Source organism: Peromyscus californicus, unplaced genomic scaffold (assembly GCF_007827085.1).
Source record: "Peromyscus californicus insignis strain IS unplaced genomic scaffold, ASM782708v3 Scaffold_4__1_contigs__length_199733344, whole genome shotgun sequence".
Taxonomy (NCBI): Eukaryota; Metazoa; Chordata; class Mammalia; order Rodentia; family Cricetidae; genus Peromyscus; species Peromyscus californicus.
Genome location: NW_026294562.1, coordinates 177,911,447 through 177,930,497, shown reverse-complemented (window position 1 = coordinate 177,930,497; position 19,051 = coordinate 177,911,447). Strand labels below are relative to the sequence as shown.

At 43.3% G+C, this 19,051-nt stretch overlaps 1 pseudogene; it reads left to right on the top strand.

The window, feature by feature from the left end:
• Window positions 1-1,771: 1,771 nt before the first annotated feature.
• Window positions 1,772-15,016, top strand: LOC128124116 (uncharacterized protein C2orf78 homolog; annotated as a pseudogene).
• The last annotated feature ends 4,035 nt before the right edge of the window (window positions 15,017-19,051 follow it).

Here is a 19,051-nt window from a genome sequence, read left to right as displayed (position 1 = left end):
ATATTCAGAATTGAGATTTCATCTTTTCAGATTTTCCCTGTGATAAATATGTAATGACCTTCCTGATCTCCTTCGATTGATTTTGGTTTGAAGTCTGTTTTATTAGATACTAGGATAGCTACACCAGCATGCTTCTTAAATCCATTTGATTGGAAAGTCTTCCCAGCCTTTTATTCTGAAGCAGTGTTTGTCTTTGAAGTTGAGGTGTGTTTCTTGTATGCAGCAAATGGATGGATCTTGTTTTTGTATTCATTCTGTTAGCCTGTGTCTTTTTATAGGTGAATTGAGATCATTGATATTAATGGATATTAATGACAAGTTATTGCTAATTCCTGTTATTTTTTGGAGGTAGTGTTGTATGTTTCCCTTCTTTAGTATTTGTTGGTGTGGAACTGTCTATTGCCGTTGTTTTCATGGGTGTATCTAACTTCCTTAGGTTGGATTTTTCCTTGTAGTGCTTTCTATAGGGCTGGATTTGTGGAAATATATTGTTTAAATCTGGTTTTATCATGGAATATTTTGTTTACTCTGTCTAGGTTGATTGAGAGTTTTGCTGGGTATAATAGTCTGGGTTGGCACCCATGGTCTCTTAGTTTCTTCTTAATGTGTGTCCAGGACCTTCTGGTTTTTAGGGTCTCCATTGAGATGTCAGGTGTTATTCTTATAGGTCTGCTTTTATATGTTACTTGGCCTTTTTCCTTTGCAGCTCTTAATATTTTTCTTTATTCTGTATGTTTAGTGGTTTGATTATTATGTGGTGAGGGGCATTTTTTTGGATCCAGTCTATTTGGTGTTCTATAATCTTTATAGGCATTTCCTTCTTTAAGTTGGAAAAGTTTTCTTCTATGATTTTGTTGAATATATTTACTGTGCCTTTGAGTTGGTGTTCTTCTCCTTCTTCTATCCCTATTATTCGTAGGTTTGGTCTTTTCATGGTGTCCCAAATTTCCTGGACATTTTGAGTGATGACTTTGTTGGCCTTAGTGTTTTCTTAGACTGATTATTCTATTTCCTCTATCTTAAATGCCAGAGATCTGCTCTTCTATCTCTTGCATTCTGTTGGTTATGCTTGCATCTGTAGTTCCTGTTCATTTACTCATATTTTCCACTACCACCATTCTCTCAGTTTGTGTCTTCTCTATTGTCTTGATTTCAGTTTTCATATCTTGAACTGCTTCCCTCACTTGTTTAATTGCTTTCTCTTGGCTTTCAAGGGATTTATTGATTTCTTCCCATTTTTTGTTTCACTTTTCCTCGAATTCTTTAATAAAATTTTTCATTTTCTCTTTAAAGATCTCTATTATCTTCTTAAGATCATTTTAAGGTCAATTCCTTCTCTTTCTACTGTGTTCAGATGTTCAGGTCTTGCTGAAGTAGGTTCTGATGGTGCCATATTGGTTTTTATGTTGTTGACTGTATTTTTGCACTGGCATCTACCCATCTCTTTCTCCACTTGATGAAAGTGGTGTCTCTCTCTGAGGGAGCCTCTCTTGGTACAGTGGGAGCTCTTGGTCTAATTGGTGCCAGTGGACTCTTTGTCTCAAGGAGCAGCTCTTAGTCCAATTGTTGCTTGTGGGCTCTATGTCAGGGAGTAGCTCTAAGCCCATTCTGGCACCAGCACGTTCTGTCTCAGGGAACACTTGCAGTCTCGGAGGGTGGGTGGGATTTGAGTGAGGTGGGGCTTGTGGGTTGCAGGGCCTGATGGGGATGGTGGTAGTCTGACCTGTCTGCAGGAGGTCTGCCTGCTGACTGGCCCATAACTGGGACTGCAATGGGTGGTTGTGTGGGGGCACAGAATTGTGACCCTGGTCCCAAAGCCAAGGGACTGGGGTGTTCAGGTATAAGGATAAAGACTCACCTCTTAGTCCAATCGAGTGCTGGCAGGCTCTGTCTCAGCTAACAGTTGCAGTCTCAGAAGGTGGGTGGGATTTGAGTGAGGTGGGGCTTGTGGGTTGCAGGGCCTGATGGGGGATGGTGGTAGTCTGACCTGCCTGCAGGAGGTCTGTCTACCCACTGGACTATACTGGAACTGCAATGGGTGGTGGTGTGGGGGTGTAGGGTTGTGCCCCCGGGGCCCAAAGCCTAGGGGCTGGGGTGTTCAGGTATGAGGATAAAGACTAACCTTTTAGTCCAATTGGGTGGTGGCACGCTCTGTCTCAGGGAACAGTTGCAGTCTCAGAGGGTGGGTGGGATTTCTCATTAATTCTTTTTAGCATTTTGGATCTAATTTTAAGGCCAGGGCATATTCTTTCCCTGGATTTGAATTGAGGGACAAAGTGTGTTTCTTTTGCTCTAGTATCAGGGTCAGGGTATGCTTCTTAGGTTCTGTATTGAGAGCTAAAGTGTTTCTTTTGCTGGCATGTGTCCAGGGCCAGGGTGTGTTTCTCTCACTAGCTCTGATTTCCAGGTTAGAATGGGTTTCTTTATTTGGTCCCATTTCCTTACATGGCTCCCCACAGGAAACTACAAAGCTGCCATCTCATCATTTTTTCCCACTGTCCTCTTGCTTCCTACAGAAAATTTCCAAAGTGCACCTTTCTTTGGTACAGAATGTGCTCTGCAGCCCTCTGAGCCTGTGCTGAGTAATGCCAGGACCTTAGCAGGAAGTGTGTGCAACTTCTCCAGGGTCTCCACCCCAGCTGTGAGTTCAGCATGGCTCCTGCCATTAGATTCCAGCACTTGTTGCCAGCAGCTCATGGACAGTGCCTACCCCTACCTACCAGCTGGCATGACCATGGTGACTGCATTGACTGACCAGGGACAGAAGCCTACATTGGCACTCTCCTATCCAGGTGTTCTCCAGTGGGATCAGATGGGACGCACTGACAAGAGGGAAGCTATGTGGTGATATTGTATTTGTGCTGAATTGTGATATTTTATTTGTATGTTAATAAATGAAGTTTGCCTGGAGATCAGAGGTCATAGACAGCCATAAACAGAAGTCAGGCAGTTGTGGCACATGCCTTAATCTGATCACAAGCAGACAGTCTCTATGTGTTCAAGGACACAGCCAAGCATTATGGCACATGCCTTTAATCCCACTACCAACCATAGAGACCTGGAGGTCTGTATATAGAGGCAGTGATGAGGAAGTGAGTTGCTGGGTTAAGAGCCAATGAAAAGGCATAAGAGCAAGGCAATAAACGTACAAGTTACACAGGAAAAGGATCTCTTGGGAAGCTATGGTGACGTGCTGACCTAAGGTTAGTTGGTGGCTATCACTCTGATCTCTATGGATTTTACCCCTGTATTTGGCACTGTGTTTCTTATTTAATAAGACTGTTTAGAAATTTGTCTACATTTGGCACACAACGTGGGGCCATGTTGAGTCTCATGACCATGATCATATGTGGATTAGAGAAGCAATTACAAAAGTTTTGAAGAAACATGTCATATGTTTTGGGTGTGGGAAAGAAGGTCATTTGAAATGGGAATATAAACAAGGCATTCCTAGAAAGAAGGTTTATTCAAGGAACAATGGCAGCAGAATATCCCTCCCATCAGGATTTTGCAGAAGGTGTGGTAAGGGTAAACATTGGACAAATGAATGCAGATCAACAAGGGACAGACAAGGTGATCCTTTGCCTCGGTCCTCGGGAAAGACCCAGAGGGGCCTCATGCAGGCCCCCACAGAAAATTCACTTCTGACCTTTCCTGCCATCATAGAAGAAACCCCTTCTCAGAGCAATTAAATAACCAAATGCCTATTGGAATAAACCAGGCTGCTTGGGGTGATAGAACAGTTGAGGCAGAGAGAATAGAAAACTCAGAATAAACCATGAAGCAAATTTTTTGGCAAAATTTTATAAATGAACAAAGACCAATATTAAAAATAGGAATAAATGACATTTTTGGATGGTTTGGTAGACACAGGTGCAGATGTGACAATAATTGCACCAAAATTTTGGCATCCAAATTGGCTGCTTCAGGAGGTAAATATTCAGCTGTTAGAGATTGGAACATTATCTCAAGTGAAACAAAGCACAAGATCGCTTGAATGTATATGTCCAGAAGGACAGAGAGGAAAATTAAAACCATATGTGGCTAATATAGCCATGAATTTTTCGGGCCGTGATCTATTATAACAATGAAATACTTAGATTAACACTCCTCTGAAAACAGGACAGGGAATGTTCACCAGGAAAAACTGAGTAGTTACTAAGTGTCTGTACACTGAGGTGGTACCATTGCTACTCAAGCATAGCTCATAGGAATGCCTGGCCCACTACTGAAGGAACCTGAGTGCTGAGGTGCACTGAAAGGAGGGGATCATCTCACTTAACAGGCACTGACTCCTTCCTTGGTTGTTTGCCAGTGGTGGAAATGGAGACAGCCTGAAGATTGACACCTTCAGGCCTGAAACTCTGTCTGCTACAGAGTCCTGACTGCTGCAATGTCTGCACCCAGGATACCCAGATGAAGATACCATCTGTTGATGGGGACAGGTCATTAACTGCCCTCATTCACAGTCCTTCAGAATTCCTTCTTTGCCTCCAGCTCCAAGCCTGGAACAAACAGAAAATAACAATGTGGAAGAGATGACTGCTGAGCAATCAAAGCTGCTGAATGCCTATGAGGGCAGTACAGAAAACCAAGGCTCATCCCTCCTCCCTTTAGCACACCCAGACATGCAGTAGCCCCTGAACTACATTGATGATGGGAGACTAAGGCAGAACCCAGCTTCTGATAATGCCATCTTGGGAAGCAATAGTCTTGCTCTAGGAGAGCCTGGGTCTTTGTAGAGTGTCATGGTCTCAAGCATTGACTTGGAAGACATGATTACAGTGCTGTCAGATATTCAACTTCCTCAACTCTTAAACTCCCTCACTGACCTAGACTACTGGGAAAATCCCACAGGAATCCATTCGAAAGACTCCACAGTCATCAGGAGGAATAAGTTTGAAGAACGCTCCAGGATCATAGGACTCTCTGAACAGGTAAGCAAGAAAGAAATTATCTCATCTGCTTCATGGAGCTCTTCAGGCCCAAATCCAGCACCAGGACCTGGTGGAGGGTAGAGAAGCTGGGGCCAATGCTGCCGCTAGTGAAGGGGTTATTGACGACATGAACAACAAACATTTGGAAGGCAAAACTCAGGAAGCCACACCCAGCTGGCCCAGGGTAACTAGGGTGCAGGGGCAAGATGGGACTAAGAGGACTAGGGAAAACAATTTCAGCAAAATACAGCAGCTGAAGCCATCAAATCACGGTCAAGACAGAAGAGAAGCCCACCATCCCCAAGACCAAGAGGAAGAAAATATACATGAGATAAAGGGAGATATAGATACACATATACATTTATACATTGGATTTAAATATCTGGGTGAATGTGTAGATAAGTAGGTACATATGGTGTTAAGGAGATTAATTGGTAGATGCAAGGATTTATATATATAAATGTCAGACATAGTTTCTATACTTGTAAATATTTGAAGACATAAAATGTGACTGAAGAAACTAAAGTCAGTTATATCATCCACGAGTAAGTATATATAGAAGGCTTTGATGGTTTCTTCATACCTTTGCTACTATTCATGTTGCCACAATAGAAATATGTGTTACATAAATATATCATATACTATAAATCACTGGTAGTGTTTATTTAAGGTAAAAGTAATTATTCTCTTTGACTTTTATTTTCAAATAAAATAAAAGTCTTTGAACTTGGTATGTTTCCTATAGTGTATACTGTTATAGTAAACACACTCCTGTTCTCACCACACTTCCTCCCATTTAAAACCACTTACCCCAGTCCTTTAATCATTACTGGGTCTGGGACAAATCTCCTTCTGAAATTTCATGAAATGAAATACAGGATTCCATGTATACACTATCAAGCACCCACCTTAAAGAGAAAATATATAAGGCTGACCATCTTCTTGAGAAGAGTTTCATTTCATAACTATGTTTATCTCAAGTTGTTTCCATCTTTGAATTCATCCATTAAATACTTTAATTTATTTTGCATGTGTGTTTGTCTGTGTGTCGTCCACCTGAATTCATGTGGAACACATGTGTGGAGTGCCCACAGAGGCCAGAAGAGGGCATCAGACCTCTAGGGTCTGGAAATAAGAGAGTTAGAAAGCCACCAGGAGGTGCTCTGAAGCAAGCCCAGGGATTCTGCAATCACTCCAGTGTTCTTATCTACTTAGCCATCTCATGGAGACTGAGTTGAATCCACATACTGCAAACAACATAACTTCATTTTCCCTATGGCTGAAAACATTTTACTTTCTTCAGACATCCCATTTTCTTCACTCATGGCTATGCTGTTGGACACTATGCTTGTTCTCCAAACAGTGCTGCAGTCAACATTGATGGGAAAGTACATCTCTAATATATTGACTTCTTTGAAAAGGCATATATGAAACATGTGGTTGGCCGGGTTTTGGCTGTTGGAGGACCTGCCACACTGACCTCCAATCAGGCAGGAAAACTTCCCATCCTCTCCAGCACTGTATAGCATTCCTTTCGTGAACACTGTCAGTGGTGGCTGTCATTTCTTTTCTAGTTGGCCTTGGATGGCATCTAGGAGGTTCACATGTATGTCCTTAATTCCTCCTCAATCTGAACCTTTGTATGTCCTCACTCTCCTTTTTATGAAATTGGGGAGGACTGTCTTTCTCTTTGTACTTTACTACCTGGGTTGTCTTCTTTCTTATGATTTATGTATTTTATCTAATTCTAAATAATCTAGATATTAATCTTCCTACTGAGGTAGCAATAGCAAATATGTCCTCCTGTTCTCTAGGACACCCTCTCGAATAACTGTTTCTTTTTTTCTGGCAACAAATGCTTTACTTCCCTGAGAGACCATCTGTCAACTACAGCCAGGATTTCTTGGGTGGCTGGTGTGTTGTTCCATTCTGGCCTGTCTGTGAACATTCAACTCTTTCGCATACTCTGTGCTCTCATACTATCTGGGTTACTCACACTATGACCTCTGAGGCATTTGGCATTTCATTTTACAGGGTGACACATAGGAAATATAACTCATTTATTTATTAATTTGCTTTTAATTTATTGAACCAGGTTCTCTCTCCATAACCCTGAATGTTAATGAACTGACTATGTTGTAGCATGAATCTTAAAGAGTCCTATTAATAAAAACAAACCTGAAGCCAGGTATTGGGATGAATGCTGGAAGATCAGAGAGACAGAACAAGGCACAGCTTCCTCACCTCACCAATTCCTCAGCTGATGCTCTTTCCTCAGACTGGAAGCCTCTGAGCCCTTATCCAGATTAATCTCAGCTGAACTGATTCTCTAGAGCCTGAATGATTAACCAGCCTAGTTCCTGGTTTTCATGCCTTATATACCTTTCTGCTTTCTACCCTCACTTCCTGGGATTAAAGGCTCACTTTCTGGGATTAAAAGCTTGTGTCACCATTCCTGGCTGTTTCCAATGTGGTCTTGAACTCACATATGACAAAGGACATTTTTATTGCAGTTTTGCCAAGCACCACAAAACAGGAAACAATCTGCTTGGAGGAACAGTTCTACTGAGCTGGATATGTACCTACATGCTCCAGCACTAGCTCAGTGTAAAAGAGGTCCCAAGGGAAAGTGCTGACAGCTCATGTGAGTGCAGGAGGAGAGCTAAACAGGCTCCAGGGTCATTTTCAATGAGGACTGACAGACACTGTCATAGTAGTGCTTGTTGAGTTAGTTAGAGTAAGAAATGTCTATAAATGCACACTACACCCATGCCATAATACAGGCTATGAACCCACCAGTCAGGGACCAAAGAGAATGATAACAATCAAAACCAAAATGAGGGAACACACAAGATTTACCCATATTTAAACAAAATATCATATTCCTGTCTCTGAAGATACACTGAGATGGGAAATGGGTTGTTCTGTTTTTTCAAATATAAAAAAAAAATATTGTAGGACAAATGAACCAGCCAAACAAAAACACCCTAGCCATGAAACAGAGTAAAAACGGTAAAAAGAGCCTGTGAAAGAATCACACTTTGGCCATGAAATCAGAATCAAAGAAACACACTCTGCCCCTGACCCACTAAGTACAAAAACCAACCAATCCATGAGCAGGAAAACCTACCCAACATAATCGAACCAATCTCTTCATTTGTCCAAACTCAGGGATTGGAATTTGAGCAATTATCACCCTGCAAAATTCACCTTGCAAAAGCTCCCCCTCTAAGAAGCCCTACATAAGCTCTGTACCTGTTCAGTTGGTAACTGCCTTTTTCCATCCTGACAGAAGAAGTCACACTCCTGGATTCTTCACCTCCAATAAATCTCTTGAATGTGGTTTGGGTGAGACCTTCTTTTGTCAGAAGGGAGCAGAGCAGAGAGGGAACTTTAGCCACAGTGGAGCAGAGCAGAGCAGAACTGTAACAGTTTCGCTTGGGGAAACCTTCCCCTATCAAAGTAGAGTTGTTACATTGGGAGAAGCTTTCCCTGGAGCAAGGATGAAAGCTGCTATGCTTAAGTTGACTTTGTGCTATTCATTAGTTCTTAAATGCCAAGATCTCTTTCCACCAAGGTGCAACTCTTAGAAAAACACCTACATTGCTTATTTCATGTAACCCACCACCACATACCAACAAATGTCTTCTTACTCCAGGTGTTCTACTCTCTTTCTCCTGATCTCAGACTCACACTTGGCAGAGAGTTCTAGAAGCCCAGGATTCTGCAAAGACTGTTGTCCGGAGGAAGAAACTTCAGTTACTGTCACACTCATTATTCTTGTGGATGAAGAGAGAAGGTGGCCAGGCTCAATGGCAAACAACCTCAATACTATAAGAAGGGAGGCAAGATACAAAGAATGTCCAAGTGTCTGAGACCAGAATGAGATACAAGATGAGCACACAAACAACAGGTGTTACCCCTCAAGTGCTTGCTACTACTAGCAACTCCAAATTAAAAGCATCTTCACGATGAACAGAAGACCACTGCTTCTGGAAGTTCAACATGATACTTCCCAACACTTTAAGGATACAGGTTCACCCTAGAACAACAATCAAACCCTACCAAAAAGGGATGAAAAGAAGAGAAGGGAGATGTGAGGCCTGCCTGGACCAACACAGATTAAGGAAAGCATCTAAGTGAATAAACCCAAAGAGAAGATTCTTGGAGTTTATCATGCAATGTGATCTCAATACACTCAGCCCTGTCCTTCAACACAGTTACAATGGAGCCCTTTGATCTCTTCCTTGGGTCATGGACTGATGATGATGGCGCATAGACCAGATCAACTGATACAGTTTCTCACCCGAGTTCCCTCCTCCCATGTGGTCCTCTCCTTCCTGCCCAAGGCTACTGAATTTATGTACAGTGTATGCAGAAAGCACACTCAGTCCTGGAAGGTGACACCTTATAGGACAATAGACACAGCTTCATCGATGAACGTTATTAGAAGATCTGCCAATACCCTGGAATAAACCTCATTAAAGGGGAACTTCCATGCCAGGATTGCCTCCTTTCACTAGCACACACCTCTGCCTCCATGGCTCCTGTTGGTTTCCTGGAATTCTCTCCAACCAGTCCCCTCTGTTAGCTCAGAATCCTACCTTCCCATTGGCTGCTGCCCCATTTATGACATCATTCTCCCTCCAACCCTACCAACCCTGGTAGGTTCTTGGGGTTGCCACGGCAATGCCTGTAAACAAATTTAGATCATCACAGGTCACCTGTGACCAGTGACCAGTAAGTGCTGTCTGATACCGGACACACTTGCGACTCAGGTCAGCTGATCAGACAAGGACAACCAATTCTCTTGCTCCATTGTACTCTGGACTGCTGATACTCTCCCTCTGACCATGGCAGGTAAGGAAAGAAATTTTAAAACAATAAAAAAATATGTGATCACTTCTCCCTTATTATTAGTTAACTTTTAAATTTTTGTGTAATGGGTATATTATTGATGCTGATAGAGATAGCTGGAATTGAATGCCATATTTAGATTTTGTTCTTACTGGGGTTAGAAAATATGGAAATAAAAAAGACAAATTGCAGAGATGACCTTGGATGTACACAAAGGTAGTTTGTAACTGAATGTTACAGATAACCACAGATTAAATTAAAAGGCATGAGACATTATCATATCCCAACAAATTATTATGCAGCCACACTGTTGAGATTAGTCTAGTTAAAAGTTTCCTATCACATGTAGAAAACAATATCCAGCTCTAGTCCCTGGCTCTTACACTCTATCCAGCCCATCTTCCACAGCATTCTCCACATCTTTTGTTTGTGTTGGATGTTATCAGCATGGGCGGGTACTACACAGTCAGTTGTTCTCTGGACAAGAATTGACACACCAGTGTGTGCAGGAATTCTCACAAGGATTCCCAACTGGGAGAGTTACAAGAAATTAACAATTACTGTGGAAGTGTTCATTGAAGAGTCAATTTAACCAACTATTAAATTATGAAGTAATCTTATTCAGAGATGAACTCCACAATACATTTTTAGTCGCAAGACATCAAATGAAACACAGGCAATCAACATGAAATGTTATCAGCAGGTTGTATTCATGCAGTCATATTGGATGTGTGCTGAATTTATATAAAAAAGTAAGAGGTAGTGAATTACATAAAATGTAGTGGGGAACAGGAGGAGCTAGATTGACCAAGGGATTCTTAGATAAATACAGTTCTTATCTATGAAATTCCTGATACATCATATCATTAAGAAAGCTCAGAGTAGAGCCAAGCTTGGTGGACATGGAAAGAACCTACAATGCCAGCACTCTGATATAGAGGCATGCCAGTCTGTGTGATTTCAAGGCCAGACAGATCTAGGTAGAGAATCTCTCTCTGCATAGAGGAAGATTTGCACAGAACAGGACAAAGGCACAGGCATGAGAAGCTGTCTAAGGTTCTCCTCCTTTAAACACTTCTCTACTCGGACACATGTGTGAGGCAGTACCACAGCAGGTATCAGAAAATACAAAGCAGGGCAAGGAAGACTGTTGTCTAGGTCAGAGCAAGGGTCAATGTGGATCAACTAGAAAGTGCATGCCCAAACAGGAAGAACAGGCAGCTCATCAAATGAGTGTCATCCTATCTATTACCAAGAATCATTCTGAACCATTTGTTTGTCATATGTGAGGGAAAATAGATCTCAGACTCTCCCAGACAGGACAAACTGCAGATAACAAAGCTTGTCACATAAGCCACACATATTCCATCTCACTGTTCTTCCCACTTTCCTCTTCCTTCCTACAGAAAATTTCCAAAGTGCACTTTTCTTTGGGACAGAATGTGCTCTGCAGCCCTCTGCACCTGTGCTGAGGAATGCTCCACCCTTAACAGGAAGTGTGTGCAACTTCTCCAGGGTCTCCAACACAGCTGTGAGTTCAGCATGGCTCCTGCCATCAGACTCCAGCACTTGTTGCCAGCAGCTCATGGACATGCCTACCCCTACTTACCAGCTGGCACAACCATGGTGACTGCACTGACTGACCAGGGCCAGAGCTCTGCCTCACCACTCTCCTATCCAGTTGATCTCCAGTGGGATCCCACGGGAAGCACTGACAAAAGGGGAGCTGCACTCCAGGACTTCACTGTAACTGTCATTGACCAGAATACCACATTCTTCTCCTTGTCTATGACAGGCCAAGGTTATAATATTTTAGATCCCATTGCCTTAGTGCTTTCCTATCCAACACTGTCTGTCAGCCTTGTTTAGGCCACACCACCACAGTTGCCAAATCAAGAATACAGCCTGGCACCTTCCTACCAGTAGGGCAGCCACTTCTATTACAATGACCTCAATAGCCTGGGCCCTCTGATGGCTGAAAAACTCAGCCAGTGCTAGCAGGTCTGTGTCTCTGTGTTCTACTCTGGGGGTCAGGCTTCTGTCCTGCAACCAGAGATTGTGATCATGCCAAAGGATATTCAGCCAAAAAATGTCAAACACCCTTCTCCACCTCTGCCATCTACTACTCCACACCTGGTCAAGAGATGGCAGACACCAGTCTTCAAGGTGGGTAAAGCCAGAAGGGGAGGAGTGAGATCAGCACTCAAAGCAGACACAGCTCAAACTTTCAGCAGTGGATGTCCTCAGGGAGGAAAAATAGGAGTCCTGAGAACTCAGCCTTGGCTATGGCTCACCATCCCCAATGTCCACCTCAAAAGTAAGAAACATTGCATGATAGGGACTGACATCCATCCTTCATTAAGACATGTTCAGCAACCACACCACAGGCACACATATCACTGCCTAAGCCAATCAGTGCCATGCTCCATCACACTATAATCACCTCCTTTCTAGGATAGTGCTCAGGGTTCTAGAAGACATCAAGGGTTTTATATTTGGTTAGCACTTGATTTTCCCTGAGTTGAAAGCGGATACCTGAGCAACACTACTGCAAATCTCTCTCTCTCTCTCTCTCTCTCTCTCTCTCTCTCTCTCTCTCTCTCTCTCTCTCTCTCTCATACTTACTCACTCTCTTGCTGTATCTTCTCTCATTCTCTTTCTTTTTTTCTGTGATTCTTCAGTGAAGACACAAGTCCATTATCATGTACTCATGTACCCATGTTCTCTATAACAAAGTCACACTCAAGCAACACTATTTCACTTTCTTCAAGTCATTTTCATATCACTTATAACACGTCTGTGAATTGGGAGCTTGAGGAAAGTTGGGGTTCTTAAAGGGCTTGCATTTCAGGAGTGAAGGACTGGGTTTGCATACTGAAATCCACAAAAAATCCAAACATCTGGTTGCACATGAGTAATGCCACTAATTGAAAGAAGTCAGCAGATTGTGTAAGTTTTGGAAATTATAGACCAGACAAACTGCCTAATAGCACACTTCCAAATAACTGAGAGGAACTGTTTCAAAGTCAAAAGGAGGGCAAGTAAGGACCACACACCAAGAGAATTCTGTAACCTTCCCATGACCATGATGCATGCTCACACCAATAAGTGATATGGAACACACAAACATCTGAGAAAATAAGACATTTCGTAGTCACCAGAAACAACTGAGTAGTTACTAAGTGTCTGTAAACAGAGATGCTACACTTGCCACTCAAGCAGAGTTCATAGGAATGCCTGGCCTACTGCTGCAGAAGCCTGAGTGCTGAGGTCCACTGAAAGGAGGGATCAACTCACTTACCAGGCACTGACTCCTTCCTTGACTCTTTTCCAGTGGTGGAAATGGAGAGGGCCCTTGGATAGATATCTTCAGGCCAGACACTCTGTATGCTGCAGAGTCCTGACTTCTGAAATGACTGAACCCAGGATACCCAGACGAAGACACCACCTGTTGATGGGGACAGGTCATTAACTGCCATTATTCACAGTCCTTCATAATTCCTGGCCTTGCCTCCAGCTCCAAGCCTGGAACAAACAGAGAATAACAATGTGGAAGAAATGATTGCTGAGCAATCAAAGCCTCTGAATGCCTGTGAGGGCAGAACAGAAAACCAAGGCTCATCACTCCTCCCTTTAGCACACTCTGACATGCAGCAGCCCCTGAACTACACTGATGCTGGGAGACTAAGGTAGAAGCCAGATTCTGATAATGCCATCTTAGGAAACAACAACCTTGGTCTAGAAGAGACTGGGTCTTTACAGAGTGTCATGGTCTCAAGCATGACATGGAAGACATGACTACAGTGCAGTCAGATATTCACCTTCCCCAAATCTTAAACTCCCTCACTGACCTAGACCACTGGGAAAATCCCACAGCAATCCATTCCAAAGAATCCACAGTCATCAGGAGGGGTCAGTCCCAGGAAAGTTCCAGCATCACTGGACTCTGAAAAGGTGAACAAGAAAGACCAGAAAGTATCTCATCTGCTTCATGGAGCTCTTCAAGCCCAAATCCAGCACTAGGACCTGGTGGAGGGAGCAGAGCCTGGAACCAATGCTGGGGCCAGTGAAGGGGATATTGCCAACATGGACAACAAACGCTTGGAGTGCAAAGCTCAGAAATCTGCACCCAGCATGCCCAGGGTAGCTAGGGTGGAGGGGCAAGACAGGATAAAGAGGACCAAAGAAAACAACTTCAGCAAAATACAGCAGCTGAAGCCATCAAGACACAGAGTCAAGACACAAGAGAAGCCCACTATCCCCAAGACCAAGAGGAAGAGGTATCCACCTGAGCTCAGCAATGACGCCTTCAAAAAGCCTCAAACTCACCTCGGAAAGTACATGCTGGCATCCACTCAGGTCCTTCACCCATGGTGGAAGAAGAGTAATGACAAAACTGGGATCTCCTCCTCCCAGACTCTGCTAAACTTCAGTGCAATCAAAGATGTCTGGACATGCAAAGCTACCTCATCCCTTCTGGATGTGCCATGGGATGGCCGAGTCCCTGGTAAACCCTGAGCAATGCTCAGAGACCAGAGAGCAATGCTCACAGGGAGTGTCCATCTCCATCCCAGTATGAGCTGCCCCCACCTGGGAAGGTCAAGTTGGTACCTCTGCCTTTTCCAGCCCTGGACAAGCCGCAAGCCAGACTGGTTTCTAGAAAGCCTCTCTCCCTGGCTTCACACAGGCCCCCTGCAGTATCCCCTGTGAGGCCTCATTCCCACTCGATTCAGCCTTCCACACACAGGCCATCTAAACCAGCTCCTGCCAATACTTCTTTGATGGCCTCTGACAAGCCAGTTCTGCCTATTGCTACCAGTGCCACACGAGCTAACATAACCAACCCCATCCAGTCTTGCCCTGGGCCTCAGCCAGCTCTCTGTAGGCCAGTATCCTACAGGGCATCATCTCACCCTTCAGTCCAGAGGGAGCTTATTTTTGCTGCCAGGAAAAAGGCCCCATCACCTCCAAAATCTCAAATCCATTTTCTGGTGAAAGATTTCGGCCGCCAACCAATTCCATGGAGGAAAGTCCACATTCCAGGGCCAGTCATCTCACAGCCCATCACAGAAGAGCAGAGACCAGAGCGGGAGGCCATGAAGAGGCAGGCTCAACGGGAGAGAGAGAATGCTGTCAAGTACACCTCTCTGGGAAAACCACAGCTATTCCTTCAGAGGCAGAAGGATATGGAAATTTCTAGAAATTATGACTATGTCATGTAAGTCCTAGCCTAGTTTTTGGAACACAGTGCTATTCAACACAGACAAGGTGAGATATAGACATAGATATACATGTATACATTGAATTAAAATCTTGGTGAGTGTGTAGATAAGTAGGTACATATGGAGTTAAGGAGATTAATTGGTAGATCCAGGGATTTATATATAAATGGTCAGACAGTTTCTATACTTGTAAATATTCAAAGACACTAAGAGTGATTGGAGAAATTAAGTCAGTTTTATCATCCATTAGTAATTGTATATAGAAGGCTTTGATGGTTTCTTCATACCTTTGCTATTGTTCTCTAATGTTTCCAAAGTAGAAATATGTGTTACATAAATTCATCATATGCTGTAAATCACTGGTAGTGTTATTTAAGGTAAAAGTAATTAGTCAAAACCTCTAGTGGTTATAAAATTATTCTCCTTGACTTTTATTTTCATTATACTGGTTTTTGAACTTGGTATGTTTCCTATAGTGTATATTGTATAGTGAACACACTCCTGTTCTTCCAACACTTCCTCCCATTTTGAACCACTTACCCTAGTCATTTAATCATTATGGGTCTGGGACAGATATCCTCCTAAAATTTCATTAAATGAAATACAGGATTCCATGTATACACTATCAAGCACCCACCTTAAAGAGAAAATATACAAGGTTGAACATCTTCCTGAGAAGGGATTCATTCATAATGATGTATGTCTGAAGTTGTATTCATCTCTGAAATCATCCTTTTCATACTTTAATTTATTTTGTGTGTGTGTTTTTGTGTGTCATCCATCACTATGTATTTCCCTGATTCCTCTTCAATCAAAACATCTGTATGTGCTTATTATCTTTTTATTATATCAGAGTAGAATGTGTTTTTCTTTGTCCTTTACTACCTGGGTTGGCTGATTTCTTATGATTTATGTATTTTATCTAATTCTATATAATCTAGACATTAATACACTTACTGATGTAGCAATAGCAAAGATGTCCTCCTGTTCTCTATGACCCCCTCTCAAATATCTGTTTCTTTTTCTAGTAACAAATGCTTTACTTCCCTGAGAAACCATCTGTTAACTACAACCAGGAATTCTTGAGTAGCTCGTGTGTTGCTCCATCCTGGCCTGTCTCTGAACATTCAACACTTTGACATACTTTGTACTCTAATACTATCGGGGTTACTCACACTATGGCCTCTGAGGCATTTGGCATTTGATTTTACAGGGTGACACATAGGAAATATAACCCATTTGTTTATTAATTTGCTTTTAGTATTTTGAGACAGGTTTTCTCTCCATAACCTTGCATGTTCATAAATATGTTCATCAGACTAGCTTTGAACTGACAAACATCAGCCTGCCTCTACCTCTGCCACTATCTCTGCCTTTGCAGTTGCCCTGACCCTGGCCCTGGCCCTGCCGGAACAGTGCTGAGACTAACAGAATGCTCGCAGAAACTAAATGGAATCAAGTTTCTTTCTGTCTATATGAATATCCAGATTTCTAAGCATGATTGGATGAAGAGGACATGTGTAAGCCAAGGTACAGTTTTGGTACCTACCCCAAATCCTCCCAGAGATTTAACTGAATGTGTTTACAACTGGAATTCAACTTTGACTGATGTTTCCGAATATCAGTAGCTGTGGCAGATATCCTAAGAATGTCATCCAGCTGTTGTAGGGGCCTAAGTACAGAGTTACACTGAGAGGAGGGGGCATCCCACTTACCACGTACTGACTTCTTCCTTGACTCTTTTTCAGTGGTGCAAAGGGAGACTTCCCTGAGAATCACACCTCAAAGCTAGACACTCCCTCAGCTGCAGAACAGATCTCTGCTACTCCTACACCCTGCATTCCCAGATAAGGACACCAACTATTGATGGGGACAAGTCATTAACAGTACCCATCCATAACCTTCAGAATTCCTGGCATTGCCACAAGATCCATGCCTGGAACAGAGAATGACAACCTGCATGAGATGGCAGCAAATCTATCAATGCCTCTGGATGCCTATGAGTGCACAAAAGAAAACCAAGACCCATCTCTCCTCCCTTTAGCACACCACAATATGCAGCATCCCTTGAACTTCACTGATGCTGGTAGCCTAGGGCAGAATCTTGCTTCTGACAATGCCACCAGGGAAAGCAGCAGTCATGGTCAGGATGAGCCTGGGACATGCACAGTGTGTTGGCCTCCAGCATGGACTTGCAGACATGACTACACTGGTGGCAGAAGTTCACCTTCCCAACTGCTTTACTCCCTCTCTGAACTAAACCAATTCCAGGTTCCCAAGCCCCCCAATGCAAAGACTCCATAGTCTTCAGGAGCAATCAGGCCCAGTAAAGATAGGGTGTCATCAGCACACCCTTAAACCAGTTGAGGATGAAGGAAGAGAGATGCTCTAACCTGCTTCATGGAGATTCTCTAGCCAGAATCCATTATCAGGACCTTGAGGAAGGAGAGAAGCTGTGGCTAGTGCTGTGGCCAGAAGGAGATATTGACAACACAGACAAGCAAATGGAGGGCAAAGCTCAGAAAGTCACACTATGTAGGCTCAGTAGACCTAGGGTTCATGGGAAAGATGAGATAAAAAAGAGCTAGAAAAATCAAATCCATGAAAGCTGAAGGAGCAGACGCCATCAAGTCAGAGTCATGGCAGAAGAGAAGCCCACTGTCCTCCACAACAAGAGGAAGTGGAATCCACTTGAGCTCAGCCATCATAGCTTTAAAAAGCCTCAAACACACCTCACCATGCACATGCTGGAGTCTGTGAAGGTCTGTCACTCACTGTGAAAGGAAGGGTGAGAAGAAAACTGGCATCTCCTGAACCTTCAACTCTTTGTGCTACTCTGTGCTCTAATAGTATCAGAGTTTGTTACACTTTGTCCTCTGAGACATTTGTCATTACCTTTTTCCAGGGTTATGTATACTAAGCAAAATAATTTATTTATTAACTTACTTTTAATTTCTTGAGACAGGGACCCTTTTCATAGTCCAGCATGTCCTAGAACTGACTATATCGGACAGGCAAGCATTGAATTCACAAAGATCTGCCTGCCTCCCCCTCTGCCTCCACATCCATCTCAGCCTCTGCCTCCCCTTCTGTCTCTACTTCTGCCTCCTCCTCCTCTGCTGCCTCAAGAGTGCTGGGACTAAAGGAATGCTTCAAGAAGCTAGGTGGAATCCAGATTCTTTCTGTATATGTGAATAACATTTCCATGCATGTCTTGATGAAGAGGCCATGTGTACTCCAGGGTGCATTTTTGGTACATACCTAAAATCCAAAGAGACTAAACCACATGTGTTTACAACTGTAACTTAACTCAGATTCATCATTTCCTGACAATGTGCCTTGATTCATTTGTAGGCTGTACTTGCTACAATACCTGTGAAGCACTGACCTCTAATGAGGCATGCTCATGCTATCCTGGGTATTTTCTGCTTTTGTGGTAAAGTTATGATTGCTTTTCTACTTCTAGGAAGTGGGGCATCTGAATTTTTTTTTAAATCTTTTTTTTTATTTTGCAAAACAATTCAGTTCTACATATCTGCCACGGATTCCCTTGTTCTCCCCCCTCCTGTCCCCCTCTGCTTCCCTTCAGGCCCCCCCTCACATTCCCATCTCCTCCAGGGCAAAGCCTTCCCTGCAGACTGAGATCAACCTGGTGGACTCAGTCCAGGTAGGTCCAGTCCCCTCCTCCCAGGCCAAGCCAAGCAATCCTGCATAGGCCTCAGGTTTCAAACCGCCAACTCATGCAATGAGCACAGGACCCAGTCCCACTGCCTGGATGCCTCCCAAACAGATCAAGCCAATCAACTGTCTCACCCATTCAGAGGGCCTGATACACTGGGGACCCCTCTGCCATTGGTTCATAGTTCATGTGTTTCCATTCATTTGGCTATTCGTCCCTGTGCTTTATCCAACCTTGGTCTCAACAATTCTCGCTCATATAAACCCTCCTCATTCTCACTAATTGGACTCCCAGAGATCCACCCAGGGCCTAGTCATGGATCTCTGCATCCAGATCCCTCAGTCGTTGGATGAGGT